Source organism: Ailuropoda melanoleuca, chromosome 2 (genome assembly GCF_002007445.2).
Source record: "Ailuropoda melanoleuca isolate Jingjing chromosome 2, ASM200744v2, whole genome shotgun sequence".
In the NCBI taxonomy this organism is placed as follows: domain Eukaryota; kingdom Metazoa; phylum Chordata; class Mammalia; order Carnivora; family Ursidae; genus Ailuropoda; species Ailuropoda melanoleuca.
The window spans coordinates 108,065,833-108,085,616 of NC_048219.1; the positions used below are offsets into that span (position 1 = coordinate 108,065,833).

Sequence of the window (19,784 nt, forward strand, 5' to 3'; positions counted from 1 at the left end):
AAGCTAGAGAGACCAGTTAGAAGCTTCTTGGGGAGGGGCGCCTGGGTGGCGCAGTCGTTGGGCGTCTGCCGTTGGCTCAGGGCGTGATCCCAGCGCTCTGGGATCAAGCCCCGCATCAGGCTTCTCCACTGACACCCTACTTCTTCCTCTCCCACTCCCCCTGCTTGTGTTCCCTCTCTCCCTGGCTGTGTCTCTCTCTCTCTGTCACATAAATAAAATCTTTAAAAAAAAAAAAAAAGAAGAAGAAGAAGAAGAAGCAGCTTCTTGGGGAAATCAAGTAGGAAGGAAATAATGATAATGCGATGAAATCCAAACTAGAAAGTAGATTCTAAGACTCTTAAGGGCAGGGTTGTCCTGTTTGCCATTAGATCCGCAGCTGGGAAACACTCATGAATCCTGCTTTAAAGTCATGAATCCAGTTCCTGCCTGTAGAACATTTCACTTTACCTTTACCTGTCTCGATGCCTTACTTCTGTAATTATCTGTGGAAGTCTATGAGGCTGGCACTTTGGATAGCCCATTGGTTGTGAAATATTGATTCAGTTCATCTGACTAACAGGAATATCTTACTACTCTAGTATCTTCTCTGTGTGCCATGTTGAGTTGAAGAGGATGGTTGGGTTTATTTGCTCCCTTGCTAATTTGTTTACTTGATTTTGGTGGGGATGAGCTTGGGTAGATAAGAAATTAGTGATCCAGCCCCATGCCAGTTTCCCATGCCAAATGTCCTACTTATTATAGTAGCATTAACATTCTTTCACTTAGCCAGTTTTTAAAGTGTTTGGGCGATCCTTGACCTAACCTTCTCTCTCATTTCATCAGTCGTCCATAACTTGTTAAGTTTTGCTTTGAAGTGTCTCCACTGCCTTCATTTTTCGTTCCTAGGTAGCACTCCATCTGCAACTGTAGTCGTCTTATATCTAGATTATTATAAGAACCTCCCAGGTTACATTATTACTTTTTTGCCTCATTATCCTCAACTTAGATTCACGGTTATTTTGACTTTAATCTTTGACATTGAATTATCTCAGTGAATTAAATTTTTCCACAGAATGGAATGTAGTAAATGAGATGGTACGTGAGGGCTTTGTAAATATATATCCCTTAGCTCTTGATTTATTCCTCTTTAAAATTAAATCTTTCCATTTTAAACTCTACTGTTTGGTTTTTAAGGTCTTTCATAATTGAGCCAGTATTTGTTTAGCCTTAATTTCTACATAGAAAGGGAATCATGTACTAATCAAGAGTTAAAAGCTGTAGAATTTAAATCCAGACTCAGATCTTGGGTCTGACACTGCACAAGACAGATCCCTTAATCTGTTTGTACCATTGACTTTTCAACTTTAAAATAGGGATAATAATGTCTCCTTTAGGGTTATCGTCATGAGGTCTAATTAAATTAATATTTGCAAACTGCTTGCTACATAGCGTACTACATTTGCCACATTTTTCTGACATTGGTAGCAAATAAAAGTGTATTGACATTAATCTTAGGAGATCATTACTGAAGCATTCAATACATGTTGCATATTTTTGTAATGTAACTGCACATATGTATTTGGCAGGAAACACTTAAAACATGAAGTAGTTTCACTTCGAGGGAGGTAACATCAGGTTCAGCATGTGTCATCTACATGGCATCTAAATTTAAGTAGTAAGTAATGCTACATGGCATCTAAATGTAAATAAGAAGACAGCTGGAGACTCGTTAGTACAGGACACAGGAAAAGCAATCAAGGAGTGAACTTCGTGGTTCACAGGATGAAAGGAATCCATCCCGTGAGGGACATAATCCCTTCATGTTCATATTATCCACCTTTGTAGTTTATCAGATCCACTGAGAGCAAACAAGACAACAGGTTAGGCCAGATTAATTTGGGGTCATTTGTAAGTAATACGTTGTAGAAGCTTGTTATAGAATCTGATTAGTGGGACACCTGCAGGCTCAGTTAAGTATCTGACTCTTGGTTTCAGCTCAGGTCGTGATCTTGGGGTCCTGGGGTGGAGCCCCAAGTTGGGCTCTGCAGGGAGTCTGTTTGGGGGTTCTCTCTCTCTCTCTGCTCTTCCCCCCACTTGTTCACACACTTGCTGTCTCTGAAATAAAAAAATCTGATTAGCTAGGTGATGCTACTCTCCACTTTACAGTAAAACATGCAGTCATCATGTCACGTCACTTCTTTGCTTTAGTTTCCAAACTATAAAATAAGGTGGGGACTAAATAACAGTATTCCTGAGGTCCATTTCAAATGTATAAAATTCTATTGGTTATTTTTCATAAATCAACGAAAGCATTTTACTAAAGATGTATAATATAAATTGAAGCATCTTGACCGAGCCAAGACTCAAGATTTTCATACTTTTGTTGTTTATTGACAATTATTGGAAATAAGTGTTTCTATTAAGGGGGCTGTTCTGGCTAAAAAATAAAAATAGACCACAGGAAATGAATTTCTTCTTTTTATGTTGCTGTGATTTCATTTTCAGTAAAAGCAGAATCTTAAGGAAATGAGGAAATGAGGAAGTTTCCAGGGTTCAAATGTGTCTCTAGCACAGAATACCACTTGGTGAGACTAGCTTACTCAGTAGCACAAGGAGTGTGTTGGGGGGTGGAGGGAGGTGTAGAAACCCACATTCTTTGGCATAGAGAAGTGGAAAAAACCCTCCCTTAGCAGGATAATGTCTTCTGCGTCTTATCTTTTAATACTTCAAAATGAAGTATTTTTACTTCAAATTACAGAGTTTTCAAAATGAAAATATATTTCCTAATAAATTATTGCCTTATGATATTCTCCCTGCCCCCTTTTATAACATTATAAAAAATAATAATTCTAATAATTTCTGTCACAGTTTAAAAGATATGTCACATTCCATAAATTGAAAAAGCTACAGTAGAATAAGACTTTAACTCAAAAAGAAAAAAGGAAGACTGCTAGAAAAGGTTATACAGAAAAGTTTAAAGATAATAGTATAATGAGTGCCTGAATACCTTCTGGTTTTACCAGTTCTTAATATTTTGCCATATTTCCTTGTTCTGCCCCCAAATTTTAATATTGATAAAATTTCATCTCCTATACTAACCATACAATTGACACCCCCCCAGTTGTTTGTAAATATCCTTCATAGCTTTTTGAAAAATCCAGAATCCAGTCAAATATAACACTTCATATTTGTTGTCATATCTCTCTAGTCTTTCATAATTTTGCTTATTTTTTTCATAATATTGATATTTGAAGAGGTCAGGCTAGCCGTCTTGTAGAATGGTGCACAGTATAAATTTGTCTGATTGTTTCCTCACGACTAGATTCAGATGAAATATTTTCAGAAGAATATCACATAGGTGGTTATTTTTGTCCCCTACTACATTACATCAGGAGGCCTATAATGTTAGTCTGTCCTGTTATGGGTGGTGTTAAATTTGGTCACTTGGTTAAGGTAGAGTCTGCAGGTTGTAAACATACTTTTTACTCTTTGTAATTAAAAGTTATCAGAAATTGGGGCGCCTGGGTGGCACAGCGGTTAAGCGTCTGCCTTCGGCTCAGGGCGTGATCCCGGCGTTATGGGATCGAGCCCCACATCAGGCTCCTCCGCTATGAGCCTGCTTCTTCCTCTCCCACTCCCCCTGCTTGTGTTCCCTCTCTCGCTGGCTGTCTCTATCTCTATCGAATAAATAAATAAAATCTTTAAAAAAAAAAAGTTATCAGAAATGAAGAATATCTTGTTCAGTGACTCTCTTTCACCCAGTAGGTTGTGTCATGTAGTCCTGATCTTTGCCAGAATCTGTTATTACATTACTGGTTGCAAAATACTGATTTTCTACTTGTAAGAAAATGTTAACTTTCTAAGAAATTAGTTCCATAAGATGTCTCTTGGTTATGGTAATCATTTGCTCTTTTTATTTAGAATGTCTTGGGAAATATGTGAGAGAACTAGGTTCAAATGTTGTTTTCACCTTTAAAGGTCAGGTACTTAAAAAGTCAAGTAAGAGCTAAGGCACCAAAAAGTTAAGAAAGTTTATCAGCAATGTCAGTAATTAGATTTAGACAATTAAGTTTCTGTTATTAGTCCCATAGTTGCCCTAGTTCCTATAATTTGGTTGGGAATTAGGTTTTTACCTTATAACTACAGTTAACACTATGTTAATTGAGTGAGTGTGCTTCAGTTTTTGCAGAGGACATTACTGAGCATTCTAAGAAGTACAGTATGAAACTTGAGATGCAAGCAAAAAATGAAATTCTTTAATTCATCTTTCTTTTACTGAGAATTTGTTCTTGAAAGCTTTCCTTTGTTACCTGACCTTTTTGGCATGTTTTAAGCACATTTCCAAGACATCATAAGAAACCTTTCTAAATCTGTTTCACTGTTTATTTGTATGGAATACTTACAGGGTGCAGACAAGCTGACTTATTAATTAATGATAATAGTATTCATTAACAGTAATTAATGGTATAGTATCCAAAAGGAATATTGAAGGTTCTGTGTCTTGTTGGCTAGTTGTAGATTGTTCCTAAATGAAAGGTTCGTTATCCATGGAGTTCACTATTAATGTGTAAGTCCTTTCCCTTCAGAATCTACTTGACAGTAATATAACTACATTTTAAAATGTTTTTGGTTATGATTTTTCATTGATTCAAAATTACTTGAATTTATAAGGCCTAAAAATTTCCAAAGCTCAAAGAGAAATGGAATCATGTGGAACTTTATCATCCAGGTATACAAGTGGGTTTGTCCTGACCTTTCTGACTAGTAGAAATACTCATTTTAATTTTTGCCACAATGAAAGTGGTTTCCTTCATTATTCTGCATTTTAGTTTGTCCATCTGTTTCATAACAAAGGCTGCCTTGAATTTATGTTTCTTGTAAGTAATAGATTCTGAGAAAAAAATCATTTGTACCCTTTGATAAAAGCAGTAACCATTTATGAAAAATTATGGAAAACTATTTATTGGATATTTGTTTTGGGATACTCAGGCTTGATTTTTACCTCTTAACACATATCTAGATACCAAAAAGTACAGGGCATGGTAAGGATTGTACACTGGGGAGGTTAGGTATTTTGAGGAACTTTAAGTAAATTAATATGAGAAACCTCTCAGTCAAGAATCATTGATTTTAGCTGCTGTTACCACCTTTGTTGTTTGTATAGTCAGGGAAGGTTTTGTGGATTTAAATCTATTATTAAGTCTATTTATAGGGCTGCAGTAGAGCCTATTTTTGAGAAAGGAATAACATTTCCAAGTTGAAAAGTCAGTGTCTTTTATTTTGCTGTTCGCTAGCTGATACATAGTACACTGCTGATCTGTTAGGCTGTAGGCGTATCAACTCTTAAGACTTAACCTTTTAGTGCAGAGAAAAGTAGTATGTCTGGTTGGTGGGATACATTTTTCTTCCAGTAGTATAGGTAATGTATAAGCCTTGTCTCGTTAGGATCCGTACAAGATTCCTGTATGCTTACAGAAAGTATAATCTTTGTTTCACAGAATGGGAAACAGGCATGTGCTTTACCCAGCTATTACGGAAGTCAGTGCTTAGAATTTAAAAAACACACTTGTCTGCTTATTTGGTGTTTTACCCAAGAGACAGAATTGGTTGTCTGTTTTCTTCATTTTATTTTGCGTTCTGCTCCTAGTTATTGAATGTTTAATAAGTTGGGGTTTTTGGTTTTGTTTTTTTGTTTTAATTTGATTTCCGTTGATTCCTTTTCTTGTAAGTCCACCACTTGAGCTCATCTAGACAACAAGCATCTGACACAAGGCAGAATTGTCCTCTGATCTCAGTTCTGTTGCTGTCTCCATCTGTTGGTGTGAACAAGTAATGCTCTTGCCAGAATAAGCGAGCTCATTTTAATTTTAGCAAAAACAAATTAACAAATAAGGAATTATGCTCTTTATTGCATTTTCTTCCTTTGTGACAATTAAGTCAGTTTGAAGATGCAAAACTATCATGGGATGTCAGCTTTCATAGGCAGATTGTTTTTTTATAGACTTTTTGCTAATGATACTGAAAGTGTCTAAGAGAGTTATTGAAAAGCTGATATATTAATCATGCCTAGATTCTATACATTTTGTTTTGGGGAATTCGAGAGAAAGATAATTATCTCAACTTTTTTTTTTTTTTTTTTTTTACCAGTGTGAGGTCAGGAATCAGTGTGCAAAAAAATTTAAGAGTGAGAAATCTCAAAAATCCTGACAGCCTTTGCACATTCACAGTTCCATGGGCTTTTGCATCATTGCTTCTGAATTGCTAATGAAGAGCTCAATATAGCTTCTGATGCATTTCAGATATTCTGGGTGGTGACTGGCTAGAGTGTTACTGACATCACAACATACAGCTGTTGACTTTCTATTGTCTCTGAGTCCTCGGCAAGTGCTTTAGACTGCTCTAAAGCAGCGCTCTCCCAATGCCTGACTGATCAGCTGGCTGTGTGTGCGGTGAGCTCTGTAGAGGAGCAATGCAGAGCATCAGTTTACAGATACTATGGAAAGTACATCTTCATTCACTCTGTATGATGAAGCAAGCACCAGTACAATGAAGGTATGTATGTATGTGACTCTTCGTTTATTTGCTAAATGTGTACAAACGGTAATGAAATATATGAAGAGTTATTCTTCATGTCACTTAGTACCATAATTTTGCTAGGGGCATGTGTGGTAAAATCCTTACCATGTCCAAAATGAGAGCATGTTTTAAAAATGGTTTTTGCTTATTTTTGCTAAGATTTATTTGTTTAGGTTGATAGAACGAGTAGTAGGAGTCATTCACTTCTTAGCCGAGGACAAGTTTCTCCTCCCCACCCCAAAATTTGTGATAACTCTTTGTGTACTGTATTGATTGGACAGCTTACCTGTATGCTCCTTGTTATTTGTATATAACAGAACAGATTGTCAGTTGGAGAAATAATTTTTCTTTCAGGTTCATCTTAAATAGACATGCTGTATGGCTTGTTGAATCTTAAAAATTTCATTGTGGAACAAATGCAGTGTAGATGAGACTCTTTTGAAAATTAGGAAACCAAGAACCTTAACTTTCAAAGCTGATGTTAATTTTTTGTAGCCTTTTTTGGGGGAAGTGCTTTTAAAGTGCTTATAACAGAGCAATACCTAGATCTGTCATTGCTGTGATTAGCATAATCATACCACATTGCAAAAGACCTAATGCTAATAAAACTGTAATATTTAAGAACTATCTTATTTCTAATCATACTGTCTAAAAATTTTGACATTTACCTTGATATTTTATAATTCTTCAAAACAGGAATCTCACCATATAGGTGAGATATACTGACATGACTAAAATATGTCCATTAGTGTGTAACTGACTCGTTTGAAAGGTTTTTGAGAGTTTTGCTTCCTTTTCACCTAGAATTAGCCAAAATTATACCAGTATATGGAATTGCTGTGCTATTTTCAACCCCCCCCATATGAAAGTTATTTTGGTCTTGAGAAATAACTCATCTCTTTTAGAGGAAACAGGAGGAAAATCACTAAATTGCCTATTATCAATGCTGAATGAATATCATTACTTCTCTTTCTTTCGTTTCTTTCTCATTCCCAACTGTGTAAGTAATTAGGATCATGAAAATATTAATAGCTATTAATAAAATTAGGGTCTTTTATCAGATACATTATTTCAGCTTAATGCCAGGAGAATTTCATCAGTTCTCTTTTAAGCTTCAGGGTTTCTTTGAAGTTGTATGTTGAGAAGTAGAAAAGAAAAAAATTAAACAGCACGTACTCTGAATTCTTGCCTACAACTGCTTTCTTCCATCTTTTGTCACATTCTACTTTTTTTAATACCTTTCCTCTTTTTTATTCTTTTTTTTTTCTTTAGGTTTCTGGTTACATCTCTACCTTCCCCTGCCCCACCCGTGTGTGTGTGTGTGTGTGTGTGTGTGTGTGTGAGAGAGAGAGAGAGAGAGAGAGAGAGAGAGAAAGAGAGAGACTTTCTGAGTGTCTCCTCTCTCCCTCTTTCCTTCCCCCAGCCCATTGGTCTTTTCCATTTTTGTCTCAGTCTTTCTCCCTTTCTGTCCATCTGTCTGGTGTTTCAGGGTCTCTCTCCTTGTCTTTCTTTCCTTTTCTGCTTATCTGGCTCCCTCTTCCTGTTATCTCCCTCTCTGTTTTTCTCGGTCTATCCATTTTCTCCCTTTCTGTTGGTCTCTGTCTCTCTCTCTCCCTTTGTCTCTGGTTCTCAGTATGCCCCTTCCCCCCTCTTTCTGTCTGTCCTCTCCCTGATCCCTTCCTTCTTCCTCACTTACCATCTTCTTACTCTTCTGTGCCTCACCTTCTCCCTACCTTTCTGACCCTATTTCTGTCTCTCCCAGTCTCTGTGACTGCCCTTCTCTTTTCTGCTTCCCTCCCTCCCTTTCTTGGCATTTTGCCCACTTTTTCACCCTACCCTCAGGTCTTTTTGTCTTTCCTGTCCAAGCTTTACTCACACACATACACTCTCCAATTTTCATTGTCATACAGTTTTTCATTTTTCATTGGAACCAGATCTGCACTTGACTTCAATTTTTTTTTTTTAGCTAATGAGTAGCAGTTACTAGTTGCATTTTAATTTATGTTAATTAAACTCTGTGCTTTCTAAAAGATATTAATGGGTAAATAATTAAATATATTTTAAATAAACAGATTTTACCCTTTGCTCAATTTCTTTGTTTTTAGAAACTTAATGTTTCAGGCCTTACAGTGGATAGAAATGATCACATATTGAAATTATCATTTAAAATGTTTTGCCTTCCAAAGATACACGTTTACATTGTTAAAGGGAATTCTTTTCCTCTTAAATAATTTTTGTATTTTTCAAGATTTTTAGAAAGCAGTATTAAAATTACTTTTCAAAATAATTAAGACAATATCTCACCTCATAATTGTGTTCCAGGTTATGGTAAACTTGTATTTTTTTATACCTATATGGCTTTTTTAATACCATCTTGTATTTTCCAAATGTGTTACATTGGACATATGTTGGAATTTTTTTCTTTCATTTTTAACTTTTTACTTTGAAATAATTATAGATTTACAGGAAACAGCAAAAATAGTACACAGAGGTCCCATGTGTGTCTTTAAAGATTTTTAAGATTTTCTAAATGTTTTCCTCAAGATTTTGTATCTAGTGTCTCAGTTTTTTAAAATATTCTGAAGAACAAAAATTCACTTAGCATTTACCTGTTTACGTAATCACAAACCTAGCAACTGTCATTATACTGTGTTTGCTTTGTTTTGTAAAGCAGATTGATACAGCAATGTGATGAAGGCATAGTATATCTTAAATAGCATCGTGGTTTCATGATAACTAGCATAGAACTATCAGGGAAGAAAAATTCACAGTTAAGAAGTTATATGTGTTTAAAAAGCAAAGAAAGCTATGTAAGGTGACAATCTTTTCAGAGCAGATTTTATATCCCTCCTCTGAAATTATGTAGCACTGTCATTTCTACCTTCTTTTGATTCCTGCCCTGCTTGTTATAGTTCGATTCTCTGCTGTTAAATCAGACTCCTGGTCTTGTGGGGTGGGAATGAAATAGGACCGAAAAGTCATTGTCGCTGTAAACCTTCTCATCACACCTCTCTGGCTGACCAACCCTTATCTGATTAATACAGGTTATCTTTAATAAAGTTAATACAGGATTTTTATTTTTTCAGACTAAGATCCTCTAAGCCATAGAGTTCCACCGATGTGCTTTAATAACTAGAGGGAAGCCTGAAGCCCAGTTAATGTCTCTTGACCCAACCCCACCTTCGTATTTGACCAGAGCAAGGTTCGGGGTGGGGGTGGGGGGAATGAAGGGAGGGGAAATGTGTGTGTGTGTGTGTGTATGCACATATATATATATGTATATGTTCTATATTTTATATAAAACATGCGTATAAAAATATTACATGTAAAATATAAAATACAAATTGCTAACTCGGAATAACGGATATGCTTCTGGAGAACCAAGAAACCCCAAAAACCACATGCAAAAATGTCTCTGAACATACACAAATACGAGTGCTGTGTTTCTAAAGAAAGGATCTTTGGATTTAATAGGACTCTCAAGAGGATCCTTGCATGGTCTAAAAATAATTAAGAATTACTGCTTTATGGTATCTATAAATCATTACTCAATCTATGTGGATTTAACATTTTCTTTCTTTCCCTTTATTTTCAAATGCTTAGAAAGGTGTATGATTTCCTCCAACAACAGGCACTTCCACAAAAATCATATGTAGTTTTCTTCAAGTAGTTTGAACATACACAATGACTCATTACCAAACACATCTGATGTCAGACTACAGTACAGGGATCACCAGAGATATACGGGGATCACCAGAGAGATACGGCAGAATGTTTTGTTACCTCAGTACTTTCAAAGTTCTAGTTAAACCACAACTTCTAGGTCGAAAATGAATGCCAAAGTAATTGAGGACTGCATGCCCCCATTGAGCTCCAATGAGACAATTGTAAAGAAAGCAAGAAATTTATTACATATTAATAACTACTAAAACAATTTGATATGGTAGACATGGCTAGGAAATAATGAAGTAATTAAAAAATCAGATCAAATATATTAGACTGAATTTATTTATTTTGTGCAAAGCCATAGGCAGTTGAAGCAATTAAATTGGACAGAACCTTAGGTGTTTCAAAGAGAAATGTTATCTGCTCATTGTACAAGTTCAGTGTATAGTGTGAATGCTAGAGACCACGAAGGTCTCAGCAGTGTTCACTCATGCCTAGTAGCAGCATCCTCAAACTATAAAAGTATTTGCACTTTGTTGTACACATCCTTTTGTGGAGTCTGAAGGTAGACGAGGGCAACTGAAAGACAACACCTGTTCTACCTCAAGCTGTTTTAAAGCTATTTTTACTGACCATGAAATGCTCTTTGACCGAAGGAAGAAATAAAACATTTTTGAGCTTTTTTTCCCTCTGAACATAATCCCTAGGTGTTTTCTTGAAAGAGGGTTGTGATCCTTTGTTACAAAGAATGTAGTTGGCTGTTCAAGAAGTGAAGGGTGGCATGTTAGTAGTTATAAAACAGAATGTCTGCTAATTGTAACCTAAATTAAAATCCTATAAAGGAAACAGATTTTGTTGTAAGAAAGAAATGGGTTGTTAGGTCTACTGATTCAAATGCTAGAGAGAATATGAAGTTTCATATGTTGATGAAATATATTAAGCCATCAAAGAACCTTTGGGTAGATTAGATACATGTGCCAGAAGCCCAGCATGAGTTTTACTAAGACTCTTTGATGACAGAGCTTAATACTTCTAAGGCCTTCAAAGAATTTTCATTGTGATCCTTTGATAAGAATGAAATGCAAGTCATGGCTAAAAAGCACATGGAGGTAAATTCATTTAGTTATATTAGTTATACAGAGAAAAAAATACCAAGTGAAATAGAATTCTGAAGGAATGAAGAGAGCATCACATCACAGTCTAGCTAAAATAGCACAAAGTTATTTTATAAAGGTTTCTTATGGGATAGCCTAGCACTTGGCACAATCTATGTAAAGTATATACCTTCTCGCTGATGGCATTAGGAATGGCTAAATAAAGATACTGGGATTATGCTCATGATGATGTTCGCTTTTATTCATGAGCGATAAACTACAGATATGCTATGAACCCAGCACAAAAGACATAAGTAAGGAATGTAATGAATGAGACTAGACAGTGCAAAAGGTGGATAATTGCAGTGCACCAAAGGAAAGACACGTAGGGCCAGATCTGGGAGGATCCCAAATGCAGAGCTTCCCTTGCCTTCTCTCTGTGAAGTTAGGATGCATTCATTATCTTCCCATTCAGTGGTATCTGACGATATGCAGAATATTGCCATCCACTGAATCTCACCCATGGTTTTTATTGGAGTTTTGTTACATGAAAGATTGAATCATTGGCCAGTGTGGTTGAACTCAAACTCCCACCCCACCCTTCCTTTCTAAGAGGTCTTGCTGATATCACATTGCTCAAAACCCCAACTTGCTAATTACCTGGTTAGTCTTTCTGGTGTGATCTGTCCCCATCCTGGATCATTCATTAGCACAAACTGCTTAGGGGCCCACCATGAGTCACCTCATTAGGGTGAACTATCAGGATATACCATCAGTTAACAAAGACACTCCCATGGCAAGGATTTAGAAGCTACCTCCCAGGAACCAAAGACAAAGGCCAGCCAAATTCTTCATTATACAATATTTTATTCTCTATCAATATTTCTTGGTGTTCTGTATTAGGTAAATAATTTACTTTTGTGGTTCTCATTATTTAGAAGAGAAAACTTGAGGTCAAGACTGAATACCTCGATATTTCTCCCTCCAGCCAGTTCCCTCTAACCAGTTCCATTGCTTAGAAGCATCTCTGAGTAGATAATACACTATTTAAAGAATAAACTATAATCACTTAAACTCAATATGGAATAAAAATCTATATTCTCTTTCCTTACATGCCCATTATCTTAAGTTCTTCTTTCATCCTCATTATCTGTGCCCAGTTTCCAGGAATGTAAACCTTTAAATGTTCTTTATTTCCCAAAGCTTGATCAGATGGTAAGACCAGTCTTTTTTCTCTTCTTAGTCTGTAAAAGAGATTTTATTATATGCCAAGAGAGCTTATTAGAACTTGATGTATTTCAATCCTACATTTAACACAAAAGTAGGGCACTCCCAGTTTAATCCGGACTGTGATAGGTTTAGAATTAAGGCAAAATACATTTTATCCTCACTAGCACTGTATTAAGGGGTAGTTAATAAAGTCTTCAAGTATGAAGTTACATTAATGGCCCTCACTTTATTGCATTGTCTCTTGCCTTCATCTCCCAATATCTAAATGCCTTTAGAGTCTCTCCAGGTTACCCCAGTATACTCCAGGGTATCTCCTGGGAGCTCCTGAACAGTTCTTTTATAGTATTCCAATTTTATCTTTCTCTGGCATACTACCGGTTTTGGTAGTGCTTGCCATAAATTTGCTCATGTCTCTGCCCAAGGTTCCGTCTCCTAGAGCATCCAACAGTAGTCTTCAGGGTACCATATTCCCTAGAGTCTTCTTTTCTGGGCTGCATCACCTGGGTACCATAAAGCTTTTTGTCTCCCACTTTTCTGCCGCTTTGGTTCACTAATGAAGACATTCCTTTTAGCTTCTGCTTTGGCTCAGACTAGGACCCCTGCTAAATAAAGATACATGTAGAGTTCTTTTAGTACTCTAGCTTTCCTAATTCTAACTTTTTACCTTTTGATTTGGCTTACCTTTTGATTTGATTTCTTTCCAAGATTTTATTTCTTTTTTTTTTTTAGAGAGAGAGCGCACGTGGGCTTGGGGGAGGGGCAGAGGAAGAGGGAGAGAAGCAGACTCCCCCTTGAGCAGGAAGCCCAGTGAAGGACTCAATCACACAACCCTTAGATCATGACCTGAGCCAAAATCAAGTCATACACTTATCCGACTAAGCACCCAGGCACCCCTGGCATTATTAGGCTTCTTAAGCATTGTACCACACAGTAATATAAAGTCAGGTCTGGAATGGTTGTGGAAGGACGTTTGGCCTGTTCTAATGCCAAATTGCCCCTGAACTATCTCATTTAAATCACTCCCATTACACTGACCTCAGTTACAGAATAGTAGAAACCCTAATTCTTGTAGTCTACAGACTTCTCCTGAAAAACTGTGCCTAAACGGTTCTGGATGTAGATGTCAGCTTTAATGAGCCTTTCCTTAGACACTCACTCCAGGATTTATCCTCACCCACTGTTCTCCCCAGTCCCTACAGCCATCCCAACTTCCTGACTTCCAGCAAGTAATGTTCTGGGTAAAATAGAAAAGGTATTTGTTAGATAGGAATTCCCTCACTTTTCTGCCACATTCCCTTCAGTTTCTGAGGGCAGTGAATACTTTTAAGGTATGTCTCTATTTGTGCTTCTGACCCCATTTTTTTGTTTCTTTCCACTTCAGATTTTCCTTCTTATTCTTACTCTTTAAGCCTCTCTCTCTCTCCTTTATCTTCTGGCTTCCCTTTGGCCTACACACTTTCCATCCTGACAGTCTTCCACTAACTTTGCATCTTCTGCTAACTTTGTTGCCAAATCAGTAGACTCTTTTTGTTCCTCCACCTCCCTACTCATCTCTTTAAGGGTTTGTTGTACCCTAGGGATTCTGTCCCAAGCCTACTTCTTGCTTTGCTTGGTGGCTCCTTATCAGTTTCATCTATGTTGATAATTCAGGGCTTCCATCTGTACAATGATTCTACCCAAATAAATAGCATCAGCCCTGCCTTCTCTCCTTAGCTCCAGGTCATCCAACATCCTGTTAGATTTCTCCACTAAATGTCCCGAAGGTACCTTAAACTTCTTGTGTTCATAACTGAAATCATTGTTCTGCACCAAATCCTTCCCCCCCCTCAGATATTTCCTATGTTGGGGGTAGGAAGCACCACCTACACCTTCATTGTGTTGTGTCATAACTATTTCAGTTATCACAGCCCTGACCTTTTCCGTGACCACTCCTGTAACTAGCTGGCTTCCCCCAGGTCGTTACATCTCTTCATTTCTAGAGGCAGTATATATAGGTAGTGGCTAATAGCAAGGGCTCTGGAACCACACTATCTGAATTCAAATTCTAACTCTGCCACTCAGTAGTCTTACAACCTTGGACAAGCCAATTACTCTTTCTCTGCCTCACTTTCCTCGTTTGTAGAATTGGGATAAGAGTACCAACCTGATAGGGTTATTAGGAGGATTAAATTAATTAATACAGTGAAAGCTTTAGGAATAGTGCTTTGTGAATAATAGGTATTTCAGAGTTTGCTGTTAATATTATTGATTTTAAAGCACGTATCACAATCCGTAATTAACTTGTTGACTTTTTCCCTGCTGTAGAATGTAAGCAACTTGAGTAAAGAGGTTCTGTCTGCCTGTTTCACCGCTATAGCCTTAGCAGTCAGAGCAGTGCTTAGCCCATGGTACCTAACCAAAAGATTGGAATGAATGAACGAAATCTCTTTTTTCCTTTTCAGCCTTCATCTCTCAGTCTTTTGCTAGGCTCTAGTCACTTTCCACCACAATTCTTTTAACATTTTAACTGCTAGAGCAGAATCCATCTACAATTGTAACTGAAATAATTCTCCATGGCTTCTCTTAAAATATGTTCCTCTCTATTATTCAGGCTTTCTATCCCTCATGAGATCAAGAGTAAACTTCTAATCTTAACTTCAAATATTTCTACCCTTTGATGCTATTTTCCTGTTGTTTTTAGAACATGTTTTAATGAAAAACGTCAAGACCAAAAATGGAGCATTATAGCAAACATTCAGTACTTCTCAAAATTAACAATACTGACCTTTTGTTATATTTGCTACAGGTCTTTTTTTTTTTTTTAAGAAATAGAATAATAATAAAGACATGATTGAAGTCCCTTTTCTGTCTCACCTGAAACTTTTTCCTTTCCCTCCCCAGAGAGAATTATATGAAATAGATATGTACCTTTACCGTCAGTGCTTGTGTAGTTTTTAAATGTTTACATAAGTTGCATGTATTGTAGAGATAATTCTGCTTTGCCACTAAACATTCTAACATTCTTTTGGAGACTTGTATTGATACAGCTTTAGTTCATTCATTTTAATTGTTTATCATACTGTACAGTTCCTATGCTTTAAAAAAAAAAATCAGTGCCTCTGTTGGTAAACATTTGGTCTTTCCCATTCTTTGTTTTTAAATAAAACAGTTCATTGAATATTTTTGTGCTTGTCTCTTCATGCACGTATTTGTGTCTCTTCAGTGTGTAGATCTAGAAGTCCTGTGAACTCCCAGCAGCTGAGAATTCCCATTCCCCATACCATCACCACCTCTAGGTATCATCAGTATTTTTGTTTTTTGGGGTTTTTTTGTCTTCAACTCCAACATATATGCTCTCTTTCCATTTAATGGGCTTCTTTTTCCTATCGCCCCCATTTCTCCACTGAGAATGCAACATGTTCTTGTAAATCTTAGCTCTCTGCATCACTTCTTCTCTAAAAGTAATTTGTTTCATACTTTTGTCAACTAATAAATTATTTGCGTCCATTCCTCAACTTACCAAAAGTCTTTTGTTCTCTCTTTAAATATCATCTTTAAATTATTTTGTATATTTGTTGATAAATGTCATTGCTAACTATCTCTCTCAGGTTTCACCAGCTCCATTAGGTCAAGGTAGTTCTTTCTTTTTTGCTGTTGTAAAACATAGCTAATACTTACTGCAACTGTGTTGCTTTCTGTGGTTCCTCGATATATTTCTGGTTGATAGTAATTGTTTATAAATCACGTAGACATTTAGCAATTTGAAATATTGGTGCTTCTATTCTTCTTCAAGTAACTGACTCTGAGAATATGAGTTTTCATTCTTTCTAAATACAGCATAACCCGTTTTCCTTGTCTTTCTCACCAGAGGCCCAAGACCAATTGGTTGTATTGATTGCTAACCTTAGGAGAAGAAGCTGATGTGTGTTGGTCTTGTGCAACCTGGTTTATTTTATAAATGTGCCTGCCTGATTACATGGTTTACTCTGATGGAAGAAATAAGCACTGTGTTCAACTAATGAAATGACATTGAATAACCAGGTAGTTATAAGGGAAGAAAAATAGAGTGTGCTTTGCCAGGTTCTGTTTCAGGTAACTTCGGTAATTGTTTTTTCCCCTCAATATTCATGTGAAGAGTACTTAATTTTTACCTGTAGGAGCCAGCTTTCTTCCTTGTAACAAAATTAATTGATTTTTTTGATGTTCTGTCAACCTAGAGTAAACTGATTTTCTTTGTGTGAAAGTAGACTATTTATTTTTGTAAATGCCTAACTTTTCGGTTCTTTTGTGCTGTAGAACCAAACATTAGACCCCAGGCATAATAAAGTGATCCTTTGAATTAGCAGTATTGTATTTTTGTTGCTGAAAATTCTGAAATTTTCACTAGAGAAACTGCATATTCATGGATTGCATATACTAGTCTGTCTTCAAATATTGATCCCAATTCTGTCTTGCTTTGTTTCTTTGAGGAGAGTACTTAAGTATTCATATTTATCATTTGTAAACTACTAGGCTTCACATTGCTCCTTAGCTACAAACTGAATCCTTATTGCCAACCAGGTTTACCTTGTTTGATACTGAAGATTACAAGAGATAGGGAGATTAAGAGAAACCGGATGATTACACAGTTCTGATACTTCAGTAGTAATTAGCTTTACTGACCACTAATAAGAAGTTAATAATGCTGTCTTGCTGTGCAGCAAAGAACAATACACAGCTCCTATCCATGTGAAAAGGCTAATTTACTTTTTGTAATGAACACAATGCCAAGGGATTTAGTACCTGTTACAAGAACTCTTGAGGGGCACCTGGGTGGCTCAGTCAGTGTCTCCCTTTGGCTCAGGTCATGATCCCAGGGTTGTGGGATGAGCCCTGTGTTGTGCTCTCTGCTCAGCAGGGAGCCTTCTTCTCCCTCTCCCTCTCCGTGCCACTCCCTCTGCTTGTGCTCTCACTCTTTGTCAAATAAATAAGTAAAATTGTTTTAAAAAGACGAACTATTGAAATAAAGGTATTCTCTAAATACATATTGCCCCTCCTCTTGGTACATAGGACTGATGATAGAGCATTGTGGGTAAGAGCCTGGAGTGGGACACTTGTCTGCCCTGTTTCATATCCTCGTCCCCACACTTACTAGCTGTGTGACCTTGGACAAATCACTTAATTTCTCTGTGCCTTAGTTTCCTAATCTGTAAAACAGGGTGATAACAGGACCTACTTAGAATTGTTGTGAGCTCTAAATTTATTGATTATGAAAGGTAGTAGAATAATACCTGGCACGTAGTAAGCTATATATTAGTATTAATTTTTGATGGTAATTATTTGTGTTTCTTTTGTAGATTGCCTATTCCCCATTTCTCTCTTTTTTTTCCCTCTTGGTTTATAAAAGCTTCTTTACTTTAGATACTTTGACCTTTTCTCTTGGAAATAGATTTTGTTTTATCATTTCCCGTTTAATCTGTTTGTTATACTTTGTCATGCAGAAATATTAAAACCTTATTGTAACTTTTAGTAATGTTTCTTTGATAGCTTCTAGATTTTTATGTCATGCTTGGTAAGGGCTCTCCCTCCCAATAATTATAAAAATATTTTTTATGTTTCCTTGTACTTTTATAGTTTATTTTTTTAAGTTACGATCTTTAATTTTACCTTTGGTTCCCTTTTGCTTATGGTGCCAGGTGGGTGCCAACATTTTTGTGCATGTGGTTCTGAAGATTTTATTAGATATACAGACATTTATCTTTTGTTGGCTACCTGGTAACACAGAAATTGTATATAATCAAATCTCTGACATGTTCCTTACAAATAACGTGTTAGCAGTTGCAAGAATGTTTATTCAAAGTTGAATATGAATTTTGAGCACATATATCCATCTCTTTTAGGTTGAAACAGATTGCGACAGTTTTTAAATATCAATAATATTAGGTACTCACATTGATGCACTTAATAAATACCAACACTTTGCTAACTTTCTCATAAGTTGCCTTTCTGTTGTAGAAAGTTAACAAATTTATATACGTTTTTAAATAACTTTCACTTACTTTATAACAATTTATTACATTAGGGTGGTGCATTTAATTGACTCCTAATTGTTATGGCAGAGACACCATATGCCATCCCTATCTTGTAGCTTCCTATACTTGACCCCCCACATGCCCATAAAGCCTTAAGTAACTCTATAAGTGTAGGCATTATGCCAAGATAAAAAGGGTTTTGTTTTAGTGAGAACCAGGAAGCTGAATTATCTCTTTTATCTGAAGATGTGAAGAAGAAAAACATTTTTATTTAAAACATTCAGTCTTGGGGCACCTGGGTAGGCTCAGTTGGTTAAGCGTCAGACTCTTGGTTTCAGCGCAGGTTGTGATCTATCATGGATCAGAGGATGGATCCCTGCACTGGGGCTCCTTGCTCAGCAGTTAGTCAGCCTGAATATTCTCTCCCTCTGCCCCTACTCCCACTCACTCTCTCTCCCTCTCAAATGAATAAATAAATCTAAAAAAAAAAAAAAAAATTCAGTCTTCTCAATAAGTTTGTGAGCTAAATGTCCCATTTCCTACTTTATAGCTCAGAAAATTATGGCTCAGAAAGATTAAGTGATTTCCAAAATCATAACTGGAAGAGCTGGGTTTTAACTCTGGTATTATGCTAATGCACTTGATCATTATCTCCTTCCTAGTAAATAATAACTGGTCATTTTGGTTTAGAATCATTTATTTATTTAGTCAAGTGGTGTGGGATATTGACAGGTACTGGTCATCACATTGGTTGTGTGACTTTGGACAGGTCATTTGACTTCTGGGTGCTAATAGCTTACATGGTAAATTAGAGGATTCGACTGGGTGGTTCCTAAGGTTCATTGGGGTTCCTCAGAACTGAGTGTTTACCTCTTTACATTCTACCTCTTCCTCATTACCCCTTGCAGCTATTGCCTTTTTTTAGTTCTTTTTTTTTTTTTTAAGATTTATTTATTTTAGAGAGCACGGTGCAGGGGAAGGGGAAGGGGCAGAGGGAGAGGGAGAGAAAGAATCTCAAGCAGGCTCCCCTCTCAGCATGGAGCCCGACATGGAGCTTGATCTCACAAGCTGGAGATCATGACCCCAGCCAAAACCAAGAGTCAGATACTTAACTGACTGAGCCATCAGGGCACCCCTTTTTTTCTTATACGTATTGTAGCCTTTCTTCGCAATTTCAAACTTAAAGGATTCCTGATTGAATCACAAATCACTTTCCAAAAAAAAAAAAAAAAAAAAAAAAAAAAATTTG

General features: G+C 36.6%; 1 protein-coding gene across 10 annotated transcripts in view; it reads left to right on the forward strand.

The window, feature by feature from the left end:
- Window positions 1–19,784, forward strand: part of R3HDM1 (R3H domain containing 1) — a 190,024-nt gene that overhangs the window by 43,942 nt on the left and 126,298 nt on the right. The window contains exon 2 of one of the 10 annotated variants that reach the window (XM_034654477.1): window positions 6,279–6,531. The exons of the other annotated variants lie outside the window; for them this stretch is intronic. The gene's annotated coding sequence lies outside the window, so the exon portion shown is untranslated. The remainder of the gene's footprint in view (window positions 1–6,278; window positions 6,532–19,784) is intronic. 10 annotated transcript variants of the gene reach the window in all.